Source organism: Macrobrachium rosenbergii, chromosome 14 (genome assembly GCF_040412425.1).
Source record: "Macrobrachium rosenbergii isolate ZJJX-2024 chromosome 14, ASM4041242v1, whole genome shotgun sequence".
Lineage (NCBI taxonomy): Eukaryota > Metazoa > Arthropoda > Malacostraca > Decapoda > Palaemonidae > Macrobrachium > Macrobrachium rosenbergii.
Window position 1 is genome coordinate 38,475,931 of NC_089754.1, and position 9,170 is coordinate 38,485,100.

The following is a 9,170-nucleotide window of genomic DNA, read 5'->3' on the forward strand; positions in this document are numbered from 1 at the left end:
ACTCGACTGATATTTCAGTATAAGTGTGGCAGCCATAGTTGTAAAATTGTCCCTCAAAGAGACTTCAGTGCCAAACAAGAAATGATCTAGAATTTTCTAGATGATCTCTGTTACCTCTCATATATAGGTAATATTGTTACGGTTATAGAATAAGTGTGTTAAAACAATTAGAATATTCGTATCGTCCCTAGTACTTCCTTATCTAAATCCTTGGTCTTAGGAACTGGTAAATTGTAGCCCGGGTTGCCGAAGTTGCAACAGAAACTCTGATGATGGCGACACCTGTGTCCTGGTGAATTCTGCCGTTTCCTTGTGCTTGCTTGAGATGTTTCGACCCGGATTATATTCGTACTTGAACTTATATTCTCTTGCACTGTATTTCGGTACTTTTGTTTTATATACAGTAGTTAAGGAAAACCCCTAATCCTTTCACGTGTGGTTGCGTATATGTATATAATGATTGTTCCTCTTGGAAAAGTATAGTTTAATGAGGAAGAGTTATTTTACAAATACAAAAATTCTCAAGGATCAGCATCGAATTTTTTTTTATATATTTAGTATAATGTGGACCCTATGTCATTTTCTATCATTCACTCATAAGAATTTTGTCGTTGGAAGCAAGAAAAAAAACAAGGTTAGAATTAATTTTTACCATCTTCGACAATCGAGCCAGGAGACAATATCATTACCCTGCAACGTTTTGGCATTATTTATACTGTAAAGGAGATAATAACGCAGGTATTTAACCCACGCTTAGAATAACGTGAAATCTTGAGGAGAAATATTGCCCGTTTGCAAGATTTTGTTTTGTGCCTAATTCCCATTCAGGAAATAATAACCCCAAAGAGGAGATAGAGAGAAAACATTTCGGGGGGCGATAGATAGAATTCATTCAAATATACTATCTTCCTCGGACATTCTTGAAGCTTATAAGAAGGGACATTTGATAAATAAGAATATGGAATGGGCAACCCGATATCCTAACCTACCCAAAATTAGACGAAAAATTACGATAATAAGAAATCCTTGGCTTAAATATATAGTATTAACGATCGCGGATGCGTTTTGATCGGTTATAGTTGATTTATATCCTAGTTTATGTTTCCTCTCGCCAGCCATTTAATAAGTTTAATTTCCTGCCCTACTGGCCTTCACTTGTCAAGTGACAGAACCAAAATGCAGCTTCCTTGATGTATAGTTGATTATGTTTTCTTGAGTCTGCATTTAAATGTGTATTTGTTTACACATACACTGACTGCATATACGCTTGCACACAAACATTTGTATATGTGAATGCATGTACACACACACACACACACACACACATATATATATATATATATATATATATATATTTATATATATATATATATATATATATATATATATATATATATATATATATATATATATATATATATATATATATATATATATATATTCAAATGGGCGAAAGTGAATAAGACATTAAACAGGCAACACCCCGAATCTTGCAAGCAGATGGACGAGGTTCGGCCAAGACAAATATATATTTTTCTACGCCCCTTCAAGTCGGACGAAATTGGGCCCAAGGATTAACTGGGTGCTTCCTGCACGTTGTATTCTAGTTTTGTGGTTCTCTTCACTTTTTATTTATTTCCGGATTTAGGAAAAATTGCCCAATTCAAAGATCACTAACGGTACCGCGCCTGCGTTAAGTAAGGAGCCTCCCATGATTCTATATCATCTCCACCTTCCAATAACTCTCTCTCTCTCTCTCTCTCTCTCTCTCTCTCTCTCTCTCTCTCTCTCTCTCTCTCTCTCTCTCTCTCTCTCCACTAAACCTTGTGTATCTGGGATTACAGATTCTCTCTCTCTCTCTCTCTCTCTCTCTCTCTCTCTCTCTCTCTCTCTCTCTCTCTCCACTTTAGGTGAATTATGTAAACCTTGTGTATCTGGGATTACAGATTCTCTCTCTCTCTCTCTCTCTCTCTCTCTCTCTCTCTCTCTCTCTCTCTCTCTCTCTCTCTCTCTCTACCTTAGGTGAATTATGTAAACCTTGCACATCTGTGATTACAGATTCTCTCTCTCTCTCTCTCTCTCTCTCTCTCTCTCTCTCTCTCTCTCTCTCTCTCTCTCTCTCTCTCTCTCTCCAGAGCAAGGACATTTGATAAACATTGTGCAACCTTTCCTACTTATCTCCTTCTCCCTTTCTCCTTATGTGCCCTGTATAATACTCTGTATCTTCTTCATTGTTGTCTTTTACGTACGTGTCTCGTCTGACCTGCATTTACTCTCCGTTTCATGACGTTTATGTAGAATGGTGCTTTTCCTTTTTTTTTTTTTGTCATCCTTTGAAGACATTTAGAGGTCAAAAAAAAAAATAATTGTCGAAAGCCTTTTTTTTTTGTGTCTAACAGCGAAGTTTAGAAGATGCCTTTAACTCCACAGACTCTTTTAAGGGAGTTGCTTGCCTTGTTGGCTCACCTGTTCAGCTAAACAGGTATTGGCACACACACTTGTGCACACACACATACATACACACAAAAACACTGTATATATATACACATATATATATATATATATATATATATATATATATATATATATATATATATATATATATATATATATATATATATATATATATATATATATATATATATATATATATATATATATAGAAGTTAATGGCATTGTTCTGCAGATACTGTCTTTTGTCAAGATTTTACTCTGTCTATACTTTTTTTTCTTCGGCAAGCTTCCTGAGAAGCTTGCTTGAAGAGAAAAAAGAAGTACAGACTGATTCAAAGTCCTGATAAAAAAGATAGTATCTGCCAACAATGCCATTAACTTCAATAGAAATTGCGTAAGAGAGAAAATATATATATAAATAGTATATATATATATATATGTATATATATATTTATATATATATATATATATATATATATATATATATATATATATATATATATATATATATATATATATATATATGCAGTATATAGTGTATGACTCTCATTTTATTTCTTTACGCCATACAATACTTCAAACTACGTAATAACTGAAACAATACATACCACTATCTTTTATCTATTTGCCAAATTTATCTTTCATGCAGTGCTCCATATAAAAAAAGACCTTCGGAGAAAATCCTAGGACTGTTGCGACAGAGCTGAGGAAGTGCTCCCAACAGAAAAATGCCTGGGTTGTTTTACGCTCCAGGAGAATATAAACAATGTCATTGAGCGGGAGGAGAGTGATTTCCGTGCTCCTAACTCTGGCCTTCCACCTGGTCGAGATCTAAACGACGGGAAATGCTACATTCTCTCTCTCTCTCTCTCTCTCTCTCTCTCTCTCTCTCTCTCTCTCTCTGTCTCTCTCTCTCTCTCTCTCTCTCTCTCTCTCTCTCTCTCTCTCTGGTACTTGAAAGACTAGTATTAATTTTGAATGGATCTCTATCGCTTTTGTCGAATGAACTAGCATCAGTTCTGAAATGTCTATTAACACCGAAGTTTCTCTCTCTCTCTCTCTCTCTCTCTCTCTCTCTCTCTCTCTCTCTCTCTCTCTCTCTCTCTCAGGTACTTGAAAGATTAGTATTAATGTATTATATTGAAGTGGATCTCTATCCATTTTTTTCTTAAGAATTAGATTCGTTCTGAAATGTCTATTAGCACCGAAGTCTCTCTCTCTCTCTCTCTCTCTCTCTCTCTCTCTCTCTCTCTCTCTCTCTGGTACTTTAAATATTAGTATTAATGTTGAAATGGATATCTATCCCTTTTTTTCGTAAGGATTAGCATTCGTATCGAAATGTCTCTGTCTCTGCAAAATAATATTTGCTCCGAAATCTCTCTCTCTCTCTCTCTCTCTCTCTCTCTCTCTCTCTCTCTCTCTCTCTCTCTCTCTCTCTCTCTCTCTCTCCATTAAACATGTTTACAAAAACTATGATTTCAGTTTCAGCTAGTACGTGTTGAACATCATGAACTAGTTTTTGCATATAAAAAATGTCGTTGATTCACCACATTTAAATTTTTAATGTCGTAAAGTGGGATAGTTGTTTTAAGTTAAGTATATCTTAGGCTAACCAGACCACTGAGCTGATTAACACGTCTCCTAGGGCTGGCCCGAAGGATTAGACTTATTTTACGTGGCTGAGAACCAACTGGTTACCTAGCAACGGGACCTACAGCTTATTGTGGAATCCGAACCACATTATGACGAGAGATGAATTTCTGTCACCAGAAATAAATTCCTCTAATTCTTCATTGGCCGGTCGGAGACTCGAACGCTGGGCCAACAGCACGCTGGGGTAGTTGTTTAAATATCGCATAACTCTCTTCATCTGTAAATCAAGTTTTATGATTTTTACTTATTCGTCCTTGTTTGGAGCAAATATTTAAGTTATTTCATCTTTTGTCTTCCTTTTCGATGGTTATTGAATCTAAGGCCATCTCACCTCATCCCTAGGTTCGCTGCCTCTCTTCTTCAAAGTGGCCTCTCCCTCCCTCTTTTCTACAGGTACTGTGTAAGTCAGTGTTCAATTGAGCTCGAAGGGTAGGATTCCTCTCCTATCAGGCAGCCTCATAAAACCCGTTTCGCCACCTTTTGCATATGGTTCAGTAACTTATATCCTTTCTTTTCTAGAGGCAGTTCGCCTGTAGCTTTCGTCTTGCTTAAGTCTATATTTATTCTATCCTTTTCCTTTTTATTGTTTTTATCGGCTTGGGTTGTCAGGCCCATTAATGGACCCTGGTCTTGCAAACGAGACTGTGTCTATATAGAGGATATCTTTGTCTCTTATTAGGCATTTTATTGCAAAGTGCCTTACAAAAGCTTCGTTTGAACCCTTTAGTTTTCGTCTTGAGTATTTTTGAAGGCTTTGATTGGGAAAGAAACCAAATTTGTTCAGGTATCGACGTTAAAATTATTTCACATAAGAATTTCATTTGTTCCAAAATTCACAAGTGACCTTTTAAGGTTGCGTTCCGAAAATTCCCCATTCATTGTTCTTCACTAACATTACGATGTTCATGGCAACGTAGCGCCTCGGGCGAAAGGTCATATTGTTCTTATGAGGATCCGTTTCTGAAATCACCAGCCACGCCTTCTCCTCCTAACCCCACTGGTCTGATAATGTTTCCGTGACTTACGTTTTCTCGTTCCCATACTTTTTGTGTGTTTTCATGTACTCCCTACAAGGGAAGCCAAATGAAAAATTATTTAAACCCTTCGTGCAGTTTCTTCCTTTTCGGTCTTCGTACAGCGTACAGTGCGTAATGGTTTCACTGACTCGAACGTTGTTTCGAAACTTGCCTTGCCCGTTTCGAAACACGAGACTCACAAGCAATCGGCGTGTCACGATCTCCTTCCCAGTAGACTAGTCTTTTGCAATCAAGGTTAAGGAGCTATTAAATGAGGTTATAAATCAAAAGTAACTTCAGCGCTAATTTCTCTAATGTGTGTGAATGAGCACGCTAAAACTTTTCATCTTGCTTTTATTATAAATAAGTTTTAAAGTGAAAGTCTACCAGATGGACGATGCATTTCATTACCATTTATTTCTTTGACATATAAATAACATGTTAAGGTAGTATTACAATTCCCCAATTACAGTTTTACGTTTTAATGCCCAGAAGGATGCGATTATTTATGTGTGTAACACTGTTAAATTCTGCTTAAACCCATATTGGATAAGATCGCCAGTTCTTCATAATTATATGTGTAGAAAATCTTTTGTGAAATTACACTGTCTACCTGTTGGTGTATCTATTTTGCTGTAGCAAGTGTTATTTGTTATATTTAGTAAATAGATAATTTCATTTACCAAATCTTCGGCAACAGACTGAATCAGTCGGAATTGCAAAAAAGTATTTCCTGAAACTTTTTATATTATTGTATTGATTTATGATTTGATACATGTACTTTTTTTTTAGAGAGAGAGAGAGAGAGAGAGAGAGAGAGAGAGAGAGAGAGAGAGAGAGAGAGAGAGAGAGAGAGGGGCGGGGTGGTGTGGGGGGGATGGTATTCGTTGGCCTATTGTGGCCCCACCTTTTTTTTCCAACTGCGCCTTAAGCCCTCCGGTATATCTCAGTTTCATGATTTCCATTGTAATGCATCATTATTATGATTAATTATGTCCATTAATTTGTTATATATTTTAATCTCTTTGTACACACATCAAGCTTCTGACAAAGGACAATTTTTCCTCCACCGCAATCGTTTTTAATTCTTACTGTATGATATTCATTGATGTTTATGCATTGGTGAACATTCGTGCAGGGACAAGACGAATATTTGCTAAAGGGCGACCAAAATTTCGTTTTTGGAGCTGGGAGAGACACTCCGTTCACATCAAGCCAGCTTATTTATGTATTTTTAAAATTTTCTTGTGCACTATACCGTATAACAGTTTTAATACTCTTTTATGCCTTTTTTTTACCATTGGCTTTAATCATTCCTGTGGTTGGTATTGATGATAAAAGATTTTTATTCTTTATTCTCTGGCTTATGATAGGCTAATGAAATTAGTCACAAATCCCGTTATTCATTTTTATTCATCTTCATTTCTTATCAGTGCATGTATATCATTTTTCGTTTGTTTGTACGGGCGTGCACATATTCTCTGCTTATTTGTTGCTTTCGTAATTTGCTTCGGTAACTACATTACCAGTAATAGGTTGGATACTTAGTGGTATTCCCCTTTTGTTGCAGTAAGTTCATTTAAAATTTAAGTGAATGATAGACCTTGTCAGAAAGCTGCAATTTCAACGACAGTGAGTGCATGAGGCTGTTAACTTAGACAAAGTTATTGAGTGTAATTTTTACTGGCTGTTCTAATTGTTTGAATTTTTCGTTTTCGTAAGAGAGAGAGAGAGAGAGAGAGAGAGAGAGAGAGAGAGAGAGAGAGAGAGAGAGAGAGAGAGAGAGAGAGAGAGAGAGAATGTCTGGAGATTCCTATCTCGCCTTCGTTACCGATAGTCAAATATTAGGACATAAGTTCAGTGTCTTATTCAAATTTCAGAACAGTATAGAGACCAACCTTCCACAAATAAAAACATATCACTACCTCATATCCTTCCTCGAATTCACTGTTCTCCCCAAAATGTATCATGGTATCCGCAGTCTGGTGCTTCTATTTATAAAACCACCAATTCCATGTATATTTAAATAAAAAAAAAAAGCAAAAAAATTCTTGAATGCCCGGACTGAGTCACGCCCGGCAACGCCTTTCGAAACCACACAAAGAAGTCGACCTCTTCTCTCTCTTTGGTGGCTGACCTCCAAAAGCGTCATCGGAGTTTTAGATTCTCGGTATCACTTAAGGATGTTGAAAATATCACGCTCGTAGAATTTTTGGTCTGAGATCGGAGAGCTGCTCTGCTGAGGTCATAAAATTAGCTTTAATTAGATGTCTGTAATGTTAAATCCTGTCATATCATCGTAAATTGCATACGAAACCATTGTCGCGGATCTCCGTTATTATTATTTATTATTATTATTATTATTATTATTAGATGAACCCCGTCCATATGAAACAAGCCCACAGGGGCCATTGACTTGAAATGGAAGCTTCTAAAGAATGTATTATTATTATTATTATTATTATTATTATTATTATTATTATTATTATTATTATTATTATTATTATGTATCGAACCTCAAGTATTGTAGGAGAGAATAATGGCTTATAGTAAAGAATATCAGATATATACAGCATATGTTACAGGAATTCACACGACAGTATATACATGTTGCAGAAGTTACAAAAGGGTACAGATTACAGAGAGTAATTTATTGTTTGAATAAGAAGTAAACAACAAAACAAAAACAGTTAAACTAGCAAGATGTACAAGAACAAGAACAGGAAAGAAAAAATACAACAGTTCGAAAAATTAAATGCCTGGAAAGTATTGCAGTACGTGACGTTTACTGTGTCCTTGACCTTCTGAATAACATTCCAGATCCTATGACGCGGTATTGTCTCACAAACTACTACTACTGTTACTACAAAAGAGAATGTTGCAGTGCTTTTAGGTTTATAATTTGTTTTGGCATAGTAAGAAAACGTTGCAATGCTTTTAGGTTTGTATTTTGTTTTGACATAGTAAGAAAATGTTGCAATGCTTTTAGGTTTATATTTTGTTTTGACATAGTAAGAAAATGTTGCAATGCCTTTAGGTTTATGTGTTGTTTTGACATAGTAAGAAAATGTTGCAATGCCTTTAGGTTTATGTGTTGTTTTGACATAGTAAGAAAATGTTGCAATGCCTTTAGGTTTATGTGTTGTTTTGACATGGTGTCGGGAATCGTTTACAGAAAAGAAAAAAGTTTATCAGATATCTCATTTGGAAAAGATGTCTTCAATGCCTTGTTAACTCTGTGCATTGATTTCTGAACCAGATAAATTTATGTTATCGGTTTTTTTTTTTTGTCGTTTTTCCTTCTCCTGCTGAAGTGGGTGGAAGCGGATATTTAAAGGTAACTTGAGCAATCATGTAAGAATAAAGTTTGGAAATTGTTGAGGCTCCCTACCCTCCCACGGAAGTGGTCATATGTATTAAGTCTTTTACTTCAGATTTCCAGTGTGGGATTCTGGGATTCTTTGCATCTGCGCCATTGAAACAAATTCGCAAGAAAAATGAAACGGAATCGAATCGTGCAGATTCGATCATGAAAGAGATGTTTACGTTCATGTTTTCACAGGAAGGAGCCGATTTCATATAATAACCAAGGGTGATTTTTCACTCTTTCGAGATTGCTTCTAAGTCTTCTTTAACAACCTTATCTGTAAAAAAACAAATCATCCAGTGAGATGGCTCGAAGGAGTTCCAATGCATTTGAGATTATTTCACTGCTAGCAAAATTTATATGATAATTGCACCGGCAAGTGCAATTATCTGTTTTTGTCAATATCAAATTACATCCTCTTTTGAACAACAATAATCATCATCCCATTCAAGTTATTCACGCGTCATTGCAATAGCAATAAAAACCCCCCTCTTAAAAATATGCCGCCTCCTGATTGTCATCCGGTCGGTAATAATAGACCCTTCATTTGTTTATCTTCGGACTCATTTCTGGTAAATGTTTAAGGGAGGGTAAAAAAAAAACGAAAAAGGACTAATCGGCATCCTGCAGCTGGTCAGGAAGGCGAGGTTATATATAAAGGTTCTGAGGCCAAATGGCAG